Here is a 17,305-nt window from a genome sequence, read left to right on the forward strand (position 1 = left end):
CTGGCCTTCTTGTGTGGCTTAGCTACCAAGCCTGGCAGAACCATTTCTACTGACGCATCATTTTACAGCAGCAGTGATCACCGGTCAGGATTCCATTCCCACCACCGTCTGTAAGATGTTTATCCCTTCCCCCTGTGACCATGCGGATTTCCTCTGAGTGCTCTGGTTTCCTCCCACTTACCAAAAATGTGCAGTTAGGATTCATGAGTTGTGGGCAAACTATGTTGGTGCCAGAAGTATGGTGACTGTTACATGTAGATCAGTGTTTCACAATTTTTTTTAGTCCAATGCCCCCCCCAAAGCACCTTCATACAGTACTTGCCAATGCCCCTCTTAGGCACAATATACTCACCGGTGCCCCATAGTGTAAAAACATGTCTACCACATGCTAATATGAGAATAATTATTCTGCTCTAAATTTTTATTTATCTTTAAAACTAGCTTACACAGTACCTGTCTGCTGTACAGCAGCTTCAATATCATTGTGATCCTTGAGCTTGATGGTTTTTAGCAAGAGTTGAAATATCTGGTTCAAGTTGTGACAGCAAAAGCCTTAAGTCCCCACAAGTAACAATGTCCAAGCAGTTTCTGTTTTTTAGGAGTATGTGGTTCACTGCACTGAAGCCTCTTTCAACAAAGTGGGAGGATGGAAATGCAATGAAGGGCAGTTTGGCTCTTCTCCAAAGACCAGGAAACTCCACGTGACACTGTAGTCATATACCACAAAAACTGACATTTTTGAAAAGCCTTTTTGCTGCCTCATCAGTCTGAATTTCAATAATTTCCTCTTGCAAGCTCTCTTCCTGTTCTTCCACCTTGCAAAGAAATGGGTTAATTACCCAGTCCAAAATTTCCAGATCGATCCTTGAATCGATTCTGAAAATCCTTCTTTAGTGAGTGAAGGTGTGAGCAGTACTTGCCATATTTTCTATGCAGGGGAACTGTGAGAACATTCATCTCTCAGTGTTTGTTGATATATTTCCAATTTTCTGATAAAAGTGGACATTACACTTTTTGTTTGAATTAAATTGAAAATCTCACCCTGAAGTTTCATATTTAGAATGTTCATTTTGTCATACAGATCGGCTGGGTATGCCACATCTCCATGTAGAAGTCCAATCTTGTTTCCCAAGCTTTTGTCGACTTTGAGCAAAAATTCAACCACAGTGTCAAAAAGATCAAAGAAATGTTTTAAGCAGTAGCCTTTTGACAGGCAATGCACTTCAATGTGAAGAATCAAGCATTCAAACTCTTCATTGTTAACTTGGCATAACCGGTGGATTTTTCTGCTATTTAATGGATGAACTTTAATTTTGTTGATAATAGATATTACAAGAGTCATGCTTGAGAAACGTCGCTGGCTGAGGTTTTTGGCTGTGATATGTTGATGATGAATTACACAGTGGATAGCAAACAGACTTGGAATTTCATTTTTCATAAATGCCACTAAACCAGCATGGTGACCTGTCATATATGGTGTTCCACCTGTTGCACAAGAACTGTTTCTAATCAGAGTACATTTATCCTCAATATACATTTTGAGCTCGTTGTAGATTGATTGTCCATTGATACTTGTTTTTAACTTTTTATAAAAAAGAATCTCTTCATAAACGTTTCAATTTTTGATAAGCTATTAGCAAAGCCTCATTATCTCGCACTGTTGACTCATCCAGTTATATCCCAAATTCAGTTTTTTGTAGCTCTGTGCATAGTTGATACTTGACATCTTCACTTATTTTCTCAATACGACAAGCTACAAAGTTATTACTTAGAGAAATTGATTTTAAAATAGTGGGTGAGAGCAGTGGTAAGCACTTCTGAGACAACAGGCATTATTAATGTTTCACCAATTATTAGATTTTGCATACTTTGCTATCATTTTGGAAATGTTATAAGAAGCATTAACACCATTTTCAAGGTCATTTTTTAGCTTTCTTGGCAAATAACTCGTGTTCAATCCTTTTCAAAAGCTTCTTTCATCTTCTGAAACTGGAATCTTCAGGGTGTCTTTTACGGAAGTGTTCCTGCAATCTTGATAGTTTTATGACTTCATTAGACAGTGCAGTATTACAAATAAGACATATTGGGTGTCGCTGACCTGATGGGAATGGAAATTACATTTACAAGCATTCAGATTGGAATCTGGATGTTAGTCGAGATAGAGCTGGTGTTGGGCAAGCTACCTTTATGCTATTCCAGCTAGCGTGATTGACCAATCATGTAAGGTCTCATTATCCCCAGAGATGGTTCTTGGCCGCTCATATGAAGCCTAGGTCGCTTTGAACAGCTCAAGAGGAATCCTTGAGGTCAGCAGGTTCAATGATTGGCTCTATTTCACCATTTGGTTCCAGCCAGCGCGATATCATTGCGTGACCTGTTTTCCATAGATTCGTAGAGAAATTTGAGAGGGTGTACTTGACTTACTAACTGTTAAATTGCATGAGCTTGTACCATGCCACGAATCAAGGGGAACTGTTGTTAATTTATGCATCCTCAATAATATCTGTAAGGTCAGATGAGATTGTTGGGTTCAAGTGCATTGTGACAACGAGAGCTCACCGCCTGCAGAGCTATGTTTTTTTCTTGTGCTCCAGTGCCTCATCCTTTTTTTTTGGAAGAGCCTGCTCTACTAACAATAGGTCAGGTCTCATGTCTCAAGTTAGGGTGGAGCTTACTGCCACCCTCCCATCAAGAATCTTGAATGCCCCGCCCCCCTGGATGACTTCTATTTCCTCTAATGCCCCCTTAGGACACATAACCATGCCCTTGGACATCACTGGTGTAGACTGTGCTCAGCACAATCCTCACTAATTTAGAAACATAGAAAGCCTACAGCACAATACAGGCCCTTCAGCCTGCAATGCTGTGCCAAACATGTACTTAATTTAGAAATTACTGAGGGTTATCCATAGCCCTCTATTTTTCCAAGCTCTATGTACCTATCCAGGATTCTCTTAAAATAACCTTTCGTATCCGCCTCCACCACCGTCGCCAGCAGCCCATTCCACACACTCACCACACTCTGTGTAAAAAAAAAAAAACAACAACAACTTACCCCTGACATCTCCTCTGTATCTACTTCCAAGCACCTTAAATCTGTGCCCTCTTGTGTTAGCCATTTCAGCCCTGGGAAAAAGCCTCTGACTATCCAAATGATCAATGCCTCTCATCATCTTATACACCTCTATCAGGTCACCTCTCAACCTCTGTCGATTTGATTTGATGCAAAGACACATTTCACTGTCTGTTTTGATGTTTCAATGTACATGTGGCAAATAAGCTAATCTTTGAAATTGCCTTCCCCATCCATTCCCCCTCCCCCACAAATGCTGTTTGAGCTACTGAGATCCTCCTGTGGTTTGATTTTTGTTCTTAGACTCCATCATTTTGCAGTCTCTTGTGTTGCAATTTTCTGTTGTGATTTAATATATCCAGCATCTGGGTTTTATTTTCCTTTTCTGAACTAGTAATTTGACACCTAAGATGTCCATTACTGGTCAAAGGACTTCACTAGAGCAATAACAATTACTTTAAAATCTTCTAAAAAAAAAAAAAAAAAACTGCAGTGACATTTCTAAAACAACTTGCGTGTTTTATAGGCAGGTAAAATGGTAAATTGGTTTATTATTGTCAGCGGTACTGAGGTACAGTGAACAACCTTGAATGCTATCTGTACATATCATGTTGTCACATTAATGCATTGGAAAGGATTCAGGTAGGTGAGAATTGTATGCTTTAGTTTAAATCAAATCTGTTTCTGATTCTGAAGTACTCTTAACTGGTACTTTTTTCATTTAATGTAACAAATTTTATCAATATAAATTATTTAATGCACATGGATAACCAGCATTGTTGGCAGAATCTCAGGTGGAGATGAGGAAGCTTACAGGAGTGAGATAGATCAACTGGTTGACTAGCATCGCAACAACTGTGCACTCAACATTAGGAAGATCTGGGAACTGCCTGTGGTTTTCAGGAAGGGGAAGTCAGGAGAAAACATGACAGATCCTGGGCATTGATATCTTGGAGGATCTACCCTGTGCCTAAAACAGTGATGCTATCAGGAAGAAAGCACGTCAGCAGCTCTAATTTGAAGAGATTTGGTATGACAGCAAGGACTCTTGCAGTTTTCCATAGATCTACGGTGAAGAGTATTCTGACTGGTTGTATCACAGGCTGGTATGGAGGCTCCACTGCACAGGATCACAAGAGGCATGGAAGGTAGTGGACACAACCTGCTCCATCATGGGCACAACCATCCCAACCATCAAGGACATCTTCAGGAAGTGGGGCCTCAAGCAGATGGCATCCATCGCTCATGACTACCATCTGTGACATGCCTTTTTCTCATTGCTACCATCAGCGAGAAAGAACAGGAGCCTGAAGACCCACACTCAATGATTCAGGAACATCTTCTGCCCCCTGCCATAAATTTCTGAATGGTCCATTCCTTTCCTTTGCACAAAATTATTCATTTTTCTAATGTAGTACAGAAAAACATGGTAATTTTTATGTCTTTGCTCTGTACTCCTGTCACAAACAACAAATTTTATGTCATATGATCCATAAGTCCATGAGATATAGGAGCAGAATTGGGCCATTTGGACCACTGAATTTTCTCCGCCATTTCATCACAGCTGATCCATTTCCCTCCCAGCCCCAGACTCTTGTGTCTCCCTATGTCCCTTCATGCCTTGACTAATCAGGAAACTATCAACCTCTGCCTTAAATATACCCAATGACTTGGCCTCCACAGCTGCCTGTGACAACAAATTCCACAGATTCACTGGCTAAAGAAATTCCTCCTCATCTCCATTCTAAATGAACACCCCTCTATTCCAAGGCTGTGCCGTCTGGTCCCAGTTGCCCCAACATAGGAAATATCCTCTTCACATCCATTCTACCGAGACCTTTCAATGTTCAATGGGTTTCAATGAGATACTCCCCTCCATCTTCTGAATTCCAGCAAGTACAGGCCCAGAGCCATCAATCATTCTTCATATGATAAGCCTTTCATTCCCGGAATCATCCTTGTGAACCTCCTCTGAGCCCTCTCCAAGGACAGCACATCCTTTCTTAATTAAGGGACCCAAAACAGCTCACAATACTCCAAGTGAAGCCTCACCAGTACTTTATAAAGCCTCAACATTTCATCCTTGCTTTTATATTCTAGTCCTCTTGAAAATTAGTGCCAACATTGCATTTGCCTTCCTCACCACCGACTCAACCTGCAAATTAACCTTTAGGGAATCCTGCTCAAGGATTCCCAGGTCCCTTTGCACAAAGTCAGCAATAATAAGTCTGATTCTAATTCTGAAATACTCTTAATTGGTACTTTATCAGTTAAAATAACAACTCATATCAATGTAAATTATGTAATGTGTTTTTAATTTCAAATGATCATTTAATCTGTACATGAATAAGCATTTGTGGCAGATAACCTACCAGGTTACAGAGTGAGAGCAGGGAAATGGGAGTTATAAAAGTAGATTCATCTTTGGCTGGCGAGGAACTGTAGCGCTGAATTGCACACTGCTGTGCTATTAACGACTATGATCTTATATTTGTTCATTCATGGTACATGGGCATTGCCGACTGGCCAATAGTTATTGCCGTTCCCAGGCTGCCTGAGGGTAATTCACAGACAATCACATTTTGTTCCACGATTTTATAATGATAATAACAAAGAACCTCATGCATCATGCAATTCGAGCGATGGTTTGTTCTGCTTGGCCTGTTTCGATCAGCTGGAAATTTCAAAGCATTCAATATTTTCCTCAGCAAGTAATTACTAATTTTAATAGTGCAATATAAATATTCTTCTTGTAAGTTTGTGAGGATGCAGACTGGAGTATACAGCCAGTATCTTTCTTCAAGGGTCTAATCCTAGAGGGTGTGTGTTGAAGGTGAGTGGGGGCAAGTTTAAAGTTGATGTGTAGCCCAGGTTTTTTTTTCAAACAGAAAATAGTGGGTGCCTGGAATGTGTGGTGGAGACGGATATGATAGAGGTGATTAAGGAGTTCTTAGATTGGCACATGAATGTCAAAGTCATCATATGTTAGCTTGAGATTCATTTTCTTGCAGGCATTTACAGGAAAATAAAGAAATAATTTCATAAATAGTATTTATGAAAATGATGTTTTAACGAAGTCTAACAAACAAGCATTGTGCAAAATAAGACAAGTAGAAGAATAAATAATATTGAGAACATGAGCTGCAAACCAGTTCAGAGTTGAGGTGAATGAAGTTACGAAGTGAATGAATGCATAGAATGGAGGCAGATTAGTTTAGTTTGGTGTTTAATTACTAGTTTAACTAGTGTAATGCCCTGGTTCACATCTTTACTGTTATGCTGTAGGTATTTCATTTAGCAGTTCTGTAAGAGCAGTCTGTTCTGCTTTCAGCCAGGTTGGGTTATTGTTGAAGGTAAAAGATGATGAGGAATGTGTGCCATCCAATTAGCGGGAGGTTTTTCTGGTGAGGGACAGTAAGGTTGGTCTTGGACTTTTGTTGAGAGGAGATGAAGGGAGAATACGCTGGGGAGAACCGGTCGTAGCTTATGATCCAGTGGGAGACCCGTTTGTTTGTGATGGATTGCGAGTGACATTCGGAAGGTGGTGTGGGTGTTCACACTGACCGAGGGCCCAGCGTGTGAGTGACAGAGAAGTTCAAGATGAGCTCCAACTTGTGCACATTTGACTTTTAATTATAATGGGCCCTTTTTGTTATTCTTTACTAACCCTTAAGTTAAGATTCATAAATAGAATTCCTTTAATTGTATGCAGTGTACTGTGTTATTTTGTGGTACTAATTTGTAGCAGGGTAGCAAATTACACAGCATCCACACAAACCGGGGTTTGGGGTGGGATGAGCCATCTCAATCTCATGAGTTTGGCAAGACTTAGAAGGGATGTACTGATGCTGGAGAGAGTTCAGAGAAGATTTATGAGGATGATTCCTGGAATGCAGGGACTAACATATGAGGAGTGTTTGTCGGCTCTTGGACTGTATCCATTAGAGTATAGAAGAATGAAAGGAAATCTCATAGAAACATTTTGAATGTTGAAAGGGTTGGACAGAGTAGATGTGGAAAGGCTGTATCCCTTGGTGGGTGAGTCCAGGACAAGAGGCCACAGTCTTAGAATTAGAGGGTACCCATTTAAAGCAGAGATGAGGAGAAATTTTTTTAGCCAGAGGGTCGTGGATTTATGGAATTCGTTGTCACTTACAGCTGTGGAGACCCAATCATTGAGTGTGTTTAATGAGGAGATTGATAGGTATCTAATTAGTCAGGGTATCAAGTGATATGGGGAAAAAGCCAGAAATTGGAACTAGATGGGAGAACAGTTTAGCTCATAGTGGAGTGGCAGAGCAGACTTGATGGGCCGAATGGCCTACTTCTGCTCCTTTGTCTTGTGATCTTGTGACTTGAGAGTATATTCCCTAGACTTACACAGCCAAGGAAACCAGGGTGTTTCACTGGTCTGAGTCCATAGGACGCTCAAAGCAACTGCGCGGGTTGACTCTGTGGTTAAGAAGGCATACAGTGTATAGGCCTTTATCAATTGTGGGATTGAGTTTAGGAGCCGAGAGGCAATGTTGCAGCTATATAGGACCCTGGTCAGACCCCACTTGTAGTACTGTGCTCAGTTCTGGATGCCTTACTACAGGAAGGATGTGGAAACCATAGAAAGGATGCAGAGGAGATTTACAAGGATGTTGTCTGGATTGGGGAGTATGCCTTATGAGAATAGGTAGAGTGAACTTGGCCTTTTCTCCTTGGAGTGACGGAGGATGAGAGGTGACCTGATAGAGGTGTATAAGATGATGAGAGGCATTGATTGCGTGGATAGTCAGAGGCTTTTTGCCAGGGCTGAAATGGTTGCCACAAGAAGACACAGGTTTAAAGTGCTTGGAAGTAGGTACAGAAGAGATGTCAGGGGTAAGTTTGATTTTTTAAAAACAGAGTGGTGAGTGCGTGGGCTGCCGGCGACGGTGGTGGAGGCAGAAACGATAGGGTCTTTTAGGGTCATCGTCCTGGATAGGTACATGGAGCTTAGAAAAATAGAGGGCTGTGTGTAACCCTCTGTAATTTCTAAGGTAGGGACATGTTCAGCACAGCTTTGTGGACTGAAGGGCCTGTATTGTGCTGTAAGTTTTCATTTCATTTTAAAATAATTTTTATTAATTATTATTGAAGATCAACAAAAAAGATACATTAAATCAATATGTCATTATGTACAATAAAGAATTAAATTAGCAAATAACTGATTAACAAAGCTAAGCAATATATCAATAATATTAAGAAAAATAAAGTGTTGAGAATATTTTTTGAAAGGAAAAGAAGGGGGAAAAAACCCCTACTAACTTAAAAAAACCCTACTAACGGAAAAAACCCCAAAAAAAACATTTTGGGAGCACAACCCTGGAACTATACATCATACGAATTTCCATTTTAAAAAGATCAGTCCGCCAACTCAAATCCATTTAAAGAAAAATCGGAAAGAAACCATATTAATTAACACAAATCAGATGATAGTAGCGGGTGAATGAACCCCACCTTTTCTCAAGATCAAATCGAGGATCAGAAGTTCGACTTCTGATTTTCTCCAAACTAAGACATAGCATCACCTGAGAAAACCATTGTATCAAAGTAGGAGCAGAAGCATCTTTCCATTTCAACAAAATAGCCCTTCTGGCCAATAATGTAACAAATGCAATTACAGCAACACACAAAATGCTGGTGGAACACAGCAGGCCAGGCAGCATCTATAGGGAGAAGCACTGTCGACGTTTCGGGCCGAGACCCTTCGTCATTACATGTTGGTCTGATGGAGAAATACCATGAATATATTGAGGGATTATACCAAATAAAACTGTCAATTTATTAGGTTGTAGATTAATTTTTAAAACTTTTGAAATCATAGAGAAAATAGACTTCCAAAAATGTTTCAATACAGAACATGACCGAAACATATGTGTCAATGTATCGGTTTTACTTCTGTCACACTGACTATCAACATTAGGAAACATTTTAGACAGTCTCTCCTTTGTCAAATAGTAACGATGTACAATTTTAAATTGAATTAAAGAGTGACTGGCACAAATTGAAGAAGAGTTAACCAACTTCAAAATCTGCAGCCAATCTTCTGTTGTCAAGGTCATGTTAAGCTCTCTCTCCCAATCTTGCTTAATCTTAAGTGAAGGGTAATTGTGCTGTTGTAACAATAAATTTTCCCAATGAAACCCTTCACTAAAGGATTCATTTTTAAAGTAATATCTTAACGGGTCAGAATCCTGTATATATAGAAAATTACTTAAGTATTTTTGTAAGGAATGTCAGGTTTTCTATGTTTCTAACATTGTGAGCCAAAGCAACACTTTGCAAGGTTTTGAGCTGAAATATTGATAAATGCTTTCCTCCCGCAGATGCTGCTCGACCCATGAGTTCTTCCAGCAGATTGTTGCTTCAGCTTCCAGCATCTGCACTCTCTCTTGAAATTATACTAATGTACCCTGTGATTAATTGTGTTCATAAGTATAATCCATAAATTTTATATGTAATAAACGTACCACGACCTTCAATGTGAAACTTTTTAGAGCTTTAATATATTTACATTGTCAGTGTTTCAAGTTGCAACACTATTACAAATTGTAACAATAGACACAGAATGAAAGTCCGCAGCTTCATTAATAAACCACCGTTCTGTTGCATGCCAATGCCATCTAGTCAGAACATTTTATTTTTGCCATTTTGCCTGTCAGTTGCTTTGACTCCCTGACATCGTTTACTTTTGTTATGAGTTGTGATTTGTGTTTGTTTGATATGCATATTACAAAAAAAGAGATTTAAAATGCAGCATAGTTTTCAGGCTGCGTAAAAAAAAAAAAAAAAAAACCAAAAAAAAAACTTCTTGCTCAGAACAATGCAAATTATTATAGGGAACGTTGAGATATATATTCCACATAAAAGATTTCTGTTGTTTGTAATTATCTACATTGCATTAAATGCAGGAGTCATCACACAAGATATAAAAACCTGAAAACACATACCATCAGGCTCAAGGACAAATTCTGCTGTTATAAGACTATTACATGGTTTTTTAATGTGATAAATGGACTCCTGCTCTCACAATCTACCTCATTATGATCTTGCACCTTATTGCCTACCTGCACTGCGCTGTCTCTGTTGCTGATATACTTTATTCTGCATTATCTTATTGTTTTCCCTTGTATTACCTCAATGAATTGTGCAATAATTTGATCTGTATGCGTAGTATGCAAGACAAGCTTTTCATTCTACCTCTGAGGCCTCTGTAGGTCAGAGTTGACCATGGATGTTGAATCCTAGCCGACTAGATAAACAAGCCAGGGCAGTACAGCATAGAGAGCACGCTGTTGCCCATGTAGCAGGCACCCCCTCTCCATGAATCCGATGAACCCAAAGGAACGGCAGAGACCGATTCAGTTTGGTACCAGCAGCATAGCAGGAGTTGCCAGTCAGTGTTGAACTCAGTGTAGCCTTAGGGACTCCAGCTCTGGGTTTTTCCCCTGAGGTTTACTCCCAAAGCCTTCCCCCATAAGTGGGTATAGCCACAAGGCAGTAGAGGTTTGAAATCAGAGTTTTCTTTCTCCTAGATGAGCTTCCAACCATGGCTGACAAACCCCATCTGCCCAAAGGTATTGGTCTTAAGCACTAGTTACCTGCCTTTGCCCCTTCTCCTGCCAGCAGAAACGGTTCCACTGGGCTTAGTAGTTAAGCCACTGGTGAAGGCCAGGAACTGGCTATGGCTGTCAGGGGCTATTTGAGGTGCACCCCTTTGGGAGCATTTAATAGTGGGAGTTGGTCCCCTTTCCCATCCCTGACTATAACAACGTAAAGGAACCACTCTACCTCAGTACATGTGAAAATAATAGACCAATTCTGATTTCTCCAGGCTCAAGGACAGCTGCTAGCCCACTGTTACAAGGCTACTAAAGAGTCCTCTAGAATAATAAGTTGTGCTCTTGACCTACCTTGTTATGATCTTGCACCATATTGTTTGCCTGCACTGTACTTCCTCTGTAGTTGTCACATTTCATTCTGCTTTCTGTTATTGTTTTACTTTTGCATTTGTTTTATTGTTTGTTTTACTGTTGTTGGCCAAATCAAAGGTGGTGATGAATCAGCAACTAGGAGGGAGATTGAAAATGTGGCTGAGTGGTGCCACAACAACAACCTCTCACTCAGTGTCAGCAAGATCAAGGAGCTGATTATTTACTTCAGAAGGAAGAAATTGCTCATTCGGAATTGGAGGTGGAGAGGGTCAACAACTTTATCATTTCAGAGCATCTGTCCTGAGATAACTGTGTATGTTCCTTTTCAAAGAAGGCACAACTACACGTCCACTTTCTTAGAACTTGGTGCAGATTTGGCATGTCATCTAAAGCTTTGACAACTTTCTATAGATGCACAGTGGGGAATATTCTGACTGGTTGCATCATGGCCTGGATTGGAAGCACCAATGCCCAAGAACAGAGAAGCCTACAAAAAGTAATGAGTACAACCCAGTCCATCACAGGCACAGTTGAGCATATCTGTAAGGAACATTGCCACACGAAAGCAACATCCATCATCAAGGACTCCCACCATCCAGGCCATGCTCTCTCCTGGGTGCTACAATCGGAAGGAGATACAGGAACCTCAGGTACCATACCACCAGGTTCAGGCACTGTTATTAACCTCCAGCAAGCAGTGTGGACAACTTCACTCACCACAACACTGGATTGGTCACTAAACAAAGACTTGCTTTCAAGGGCACTACACTTCATGTTCTTAGTATTTATTTATTTATTTGCTTATTTATTTTTGTATTTTCTCAGTTTGTCTTTTGCACATTGGTTGCTTTTCAGTCTTTGCATGTAGTTTTGAAATTGTTTCTATTGTATTTCTTTGTTCTGCTGTGAATTCCTACAAGAAAATGAATCTCAGGTTAGTATAAGGTGACATATACATACGTTGATAATAAATTTACTTTGAACTTTGTACAATTCAGTGCATTGTGTGATTTGATCTGTATAAACAATATGCAAGACAATCTTCACTGTAACAATAATAAACCAATTTCAAATGTCAGTACTTGATCCTGTAACAAATTATCGCACCCTTTTATTTAAAGGATAAAGTGGGAGAGAAAAGCATGAATTTAGAAAGAAATGATCTTGCAGGTGTTGGGAGGAATGACAGCAGAAGACACACAAGCCTGAAAGCATGTTACCACTGGGTTTGAGACAGCTCGTACAACAGAATGGACTTCTGACCTCACTATCTACTTCATTATCATCTTCAACTTTATTGTCTACCTGCACTGCACTTTCTCTATAGCTGTTACACTTTATTCTGCATTGTTATTATTTAACCTTGGTTGACCTGTTGTGTAATGATTTGGTATGTATGAGCAGTATGCAAGACAAGCTTTTCAATGTGACAATAATAAAGCAATTTCGAAACAAAGTAATTACTTAAGAAAATATTGCACTCTTTTACTTGAGGGGTATGAGGAAAGTAGGAATTTGCTTAGAAAAGATCTTGCTGGGAGGAATGATAACAGAGGGAATACCCTTGCATTGGGTGCTCTCCCTGCACTGGGCAGGGGATGAGCTTGGCCAGGCCGCCCCAATGGATTCTGGGAGGCGGCATGGCCAGGGCCAAGATGGCGGGCGGGCGCGCTGCAAGCCGTTGCGGAAGTGAGGTAAGTGGAGCGGTGGCCCCCATGGCCGCGTCTCCCCCTTGACCGGCGGGATGAGGGGAAGAGAAGGAGTATGTGTGATCGAGCGCAAACGGGCGAGGCTAGCCGCCGGTGCGAAGAGAAACCGAAGCGGGGGGGAGGAAGGAAGCAGAGAAGTGGGGAGTGAGGAAGGCCGGGGCGGACGGAGCCTGCGGCGGTGGCAGCAGCAGAGGAAGGAGCGGGCGGGCCCTCCTCCCCGCAGCCAACGGCGCCGCGCGGTCGGGCGCCGAAATAAACCCAGCTCCGTCACTCAACCGTGGGAGGGGGTCGGATTAAATTACCCCCTTCCCTCCGGAGGCAGCTCATTGTTACTTTGATGCTTCAGCTACTCCATTTTATTCCTCGCTTTTCTCGTCGATTTTTGTTTTCACTTTTACCCCCCTTTCAGATTTGTCTCGAATTGGGGTCTTAATTGTGAGAATGTGTGGGTGAGGCAGGGACAAACTCGGGTCGGGATCCTCTGGCGAGAGAATAGAAAATCTGAATCCTGGAAAATAACCCTTTTTGCATTCCCCACCTTTTCAAACTTTTCCCAAAGAGGCTTCACACTCCTTTCACACTGCATTTCTCTCTCATTACCCCCTTGCCTTATTCCCTCCTTGACCGGCCTTGCTTCCCTAGCCCCTCGACACCCCCCAACTTTATCTTCTTCTCCCCCTCACCGCCTTCTCTCCCTTTATTCTCGGGACCTAATACCACCTCTCCTTTCCCACTTTTCCCCCTCCCCACTATGCTCCAAACTTTCCCCCGATCACTCTCCAGAAGAAATTACCACCCAGTATCCTTTCTCAACTCGTAAAGAAAGAAAAGGGAACAACGAAGTTCCTCCTGGTGCTCTAATATGTTTTCAAAGGGGCTGAACGCACGTTGAAATGCTACTCCCTGCACTGGAGAGTTAAAAAATCACTTTACAAAATGCATAAATGTGAAATAATATTGCCTGTTATTGTATATTGTTTATCAGAAAACTTATGTAATTTCTTAATGCACAAGACCCTAATATACATACCCTATATATAATGCGTGCACTCTGTCACCATTGATTTTTTAATGCCTGCTCATTTATGTGCTTGTATGTCTCTATAAGGTACATGTTTTGTGTGCGTGTGCACGCGTGCAGCCGCCTTTTTCCACTCGGAGTGTCCAACTGCTGCATTAATTTCATTTGCTGTAGACCTAGTGGCCAGTGTGCCTCGCAGCTCGGCTTTGTGTGCACTTTATGGCGAAGCAAGCCGTTTTATTTGGTGATAAATATGCGGAACACGTGTGCTTAGTGCAGTTTCGGCAGATGCAGCCGTGTGGCTCCCGGCGAAGGTTATGTTTGTTTTTTTTTTGGCTTTCAAAGTCCCGGCCACTTTTTATGTGTGTGTGGAGCTCGTTGCGCGGCTGAACGCTGTCCTTCGCATATGTTGGGATAATGGTCATTTTAAGGTCAGTTTGCAATCGGAAACATCTCTGAACATTAGTTTCTTTTTGTGTGTGTGTGAGACAGGTGGAAGTTTCCACGTGTGTGGACGAGCCACCCGGTTGGGCCATGTGTTTAATCGCGTCTTTAAAATACCGAATAACGCGATCAAATTGCTTTTTGTTTGTTATTATTGCAATAGATTTATATCTAATCGTATCCTTTATTACTCAGTGGACATATTACTGTTAATATTCCAATTTCGCGCTGATGTATATGTATTCAAAAAATAACGCAACCATCTGGCTGAAACTGATTTTTAAAAAAAAATCTTGTGCTGCTTTGATTCATACCCTTCTGTTCCTGTCTCTGAAGGTCTCAATCAAAAGTGCCAAAACTCAGGCTCTTGTGTCTTGGAAGAATAATGGAACTGGAATTACATAAGGATTAGTTCTTTTATAGTGGTGGCTTGTTATTTTGAATTTTTGGATGTGTTCGTTGGGAAAGGACGGGACTGTTTGTTAGTTTTGCTTTCGTCATTGGATCGTAGACTCTGAGCAGGAACTTCTGGTAACGGAAACGTGATCTACATGAATTGTGGGATAGTCGATGCAAACTATATATGTGGCTTTTGGCTTCGTGGTGCATAGCTATGCATTTCAAAAAATTATGTATTAAAATTGTCATTTTGCGTTGTGGGTAATCAGCTTTATTCTATGCTGAAGTATGAAATTGTCACAACTTTAGAGTTTAAAAAGCATGTTTCCAGGTTGAAAGTCAAAAGTCAAAGTAACTTTATTATCAAAGTACATTTACAGCTCTGAGATACAATTTTTTGTGAGCATACTCAATAGAATGATAGCCATAATAGAATCAATGAAAAAATGCCCCAAATTGGGGCAAAAATTAATAAGCTGTGCAAACACATAAAGAAGTAATAATAAATAAATAAACAATAAGTATTGAGAACAAGAGATGAAGAGTCCTTGAAATTGAGTCCATAGGTTATGGGAACATTTCAATCATGGGGCAAGTGTTTCAGTTGAGCACATCTACATGAAACATTGGTTGAGGGGTAATAACTATTCCTGAACGTGGCAGTGAGAGTCCTAGGATCGATACCAGAAGTGGAAGAGAGCATGTCCTGGTTGTTAGGGGTCCATGATGACGGGTGCTGCTTTCCTGCGACAGCACTTTTCGTAGGTGTGCTCGATGTTGGGATAGGGCTTTATCTGTGATGGGCTGGGCTGTATCCTTTTGTAGGATTTTCTGTTCAAGGGCATTGTTTCCATTTAAGGCTATGATGCAGCCTGTCAATATACTCTCTACTATACATCTGTAGAAGTTAGTCAAAAGTATAGATGTCATGCCGATTCATCTGCAAAAGCTGCACTGACTGACTTTTCATGTTAGTACTGCATTTTAGAATTTGGTTGAGTTTTGTGTGGGGGAAATATAAAGAACATAACCATCCAGATATTTTGACTCTCAAAAGGTTTGATATTAAATCCCAAGCCAGTGACTTGATTTCAAAAATGTGTTTAGTGCCCCACTGCTGTGGACTGCACTGTCTTTTTGGGATGCTACACAATAGTCCTATCCTTTCATGTGGTATTATTTTGAAAACTGGTAAGGTGTATATCTTTAATGTCCATGTCTACATCCTTAAATGCACTGGCAATATACTTCAATCAGAATTGCTTGCAAACATTTCGTCTCCTCTTTGTCAATTTGTAGCTTATAGGAAACCTGTGTGCAAATTGGCTGCTGTGTTTCAGGCATTGTAAGTGTGAGTGAGCTTTAGAGTAGTTTGTTGTATTTACAGCACATTGGGATAAGAACTCAACTGGAAAAGATGCAGGAACAAACCCGTCCTACAATTCACATGGCTCATTTGGGGTATTTCATCTCCTCTGTACTACCAGATCCATTTGTCTATAATCTTGTACACTCAGTGATCAATTTTCCTTGTATTATGAACTGATATATCAAGTCATCCTGTAAAATTTCACTACATGTTCTGATATCCACGTGACAAATATAATCCCTCTTTAGACATGTATTTACTTCTGTTAAAAAGTACCATTTTCTGTTTCTGTCAAAAACTTTTTTTCATTTTCCACACAAACCTGTAATCCATTTGTATCTTTTGCTCACTACTTAAAATTGTTTTTCAGCTATGGGCGGTACCAACTAGGCCCACGTTTATTACTCCTCCCTAATTGTAGTTGGACAGAAGAGTTTGATGGGGGCATATTAGGGGGTATTGGAAGAATTAACCACATCACTCTGTCTTCAGTCACTTGTAGGCTTTTCAGTCTGTAACAGGGTGCTCCTTAATGGCACCCCACTGCTGGATCTGAAACAGACCTGTTCTGTTTTTCTCTTGGTTTTCTTTAACTAATCCTGCCCTGCGCTCATGAAAAGTGCTGTATAAAAGTTCCTTTCTGTTCCTGATGCTGTGTGCCGCCAGCTTTTCGGGTATCTTTGAAGATCTTTTCCAGTACTTGGGATATCACTGGGAGGCTGGCTGGTTTGGTGAATAGAGTACCTGGGTTAATGTTATGATGTTCCATCGTTGAGAGTGTTAGACCATTTTAAATGCCTCACTTCCTGGCTGAGGCCTGTTGTATCTTGCCTCTGCACCTAACCAAACATTGTTAAGTTAATATGTAGTAAATAATGCACACATGCTGTTGAGTCAGATGTGATTTTTAAAAAGTAGTTAAAAATTGAGTTAATCTAAATAACTCATGGAATACTAAAATGCTGCACAATTAGAAAAAAAGTGTAATTGCATAAAATTAACATACTTTGCTTGTTAGAGTTACATACAAAATACTGGAGGGGACTCAGGCTGAACAACTTGACCTGAAATGCAACTGTTAGATGCTGAGTTCCTCCAGCATTTTATGTGTGTTACTCTGGACTTCCAGCATCTGCAGAATCTCTTGTGTTTGTACGCTGCTTGTTGCTGTCATTTTTGCCCGCTGAAAAACAATGTATAAAGATGACTTTAGACTGGCACAGGTTCAGCCAATAGACTTGTCTGTGTAAGATTAGGAAGTCCAGGGTACTCTGTGTTCCCTCTTGAACTTCATTAGGGATCTTGTGGTGAATCATAAATGTCCTG

General features: G+C 40.6%; 1 protein-coding gene across 3 annotated transcripts in view; it reads left to right on the top strand.

Annotated features, from left to right (window-relative positions):
- Window positions 1-12,667: 12,667 nt before the first annotated feature.
- Window positions 12,668-17,305, top strand: part of zzz3 (zinc finger, ZZ-type containing 3) — a 182,692-nt gene continuing 178,054 nt past the window's right edge. Inside the window, exon 1 of one of the 3 annotated variants that reach the window (XM_073062584.1) lies at window positions 12,668-12,731. The gene's annotated coding sequence lies outside the window, so the exon portion shown is untranslated. Of the gene's footprint in view, window positions 12,732-13,962; window positions 14,199-17,305 lie in introns of those variants that run through there. The other 2 variants (XM_073062585.1, XM_073062586.1) reach the window with 2 other exon arrangements.

This window comes from Hemitrygon akajei, chromosome 12, assembly GCF_048418815.1.
Source record: "Hemitrygon akajei chromosome 12, sHemAka1.3, whole genome shotgun sequence".
Lineage (NCBI taxonomy): Eukaryota > Metazoa > Chordata > Chondrichthyes > Myliobatiformes > Dasyatidae > Hemitrygon > Hemitrygon akajei.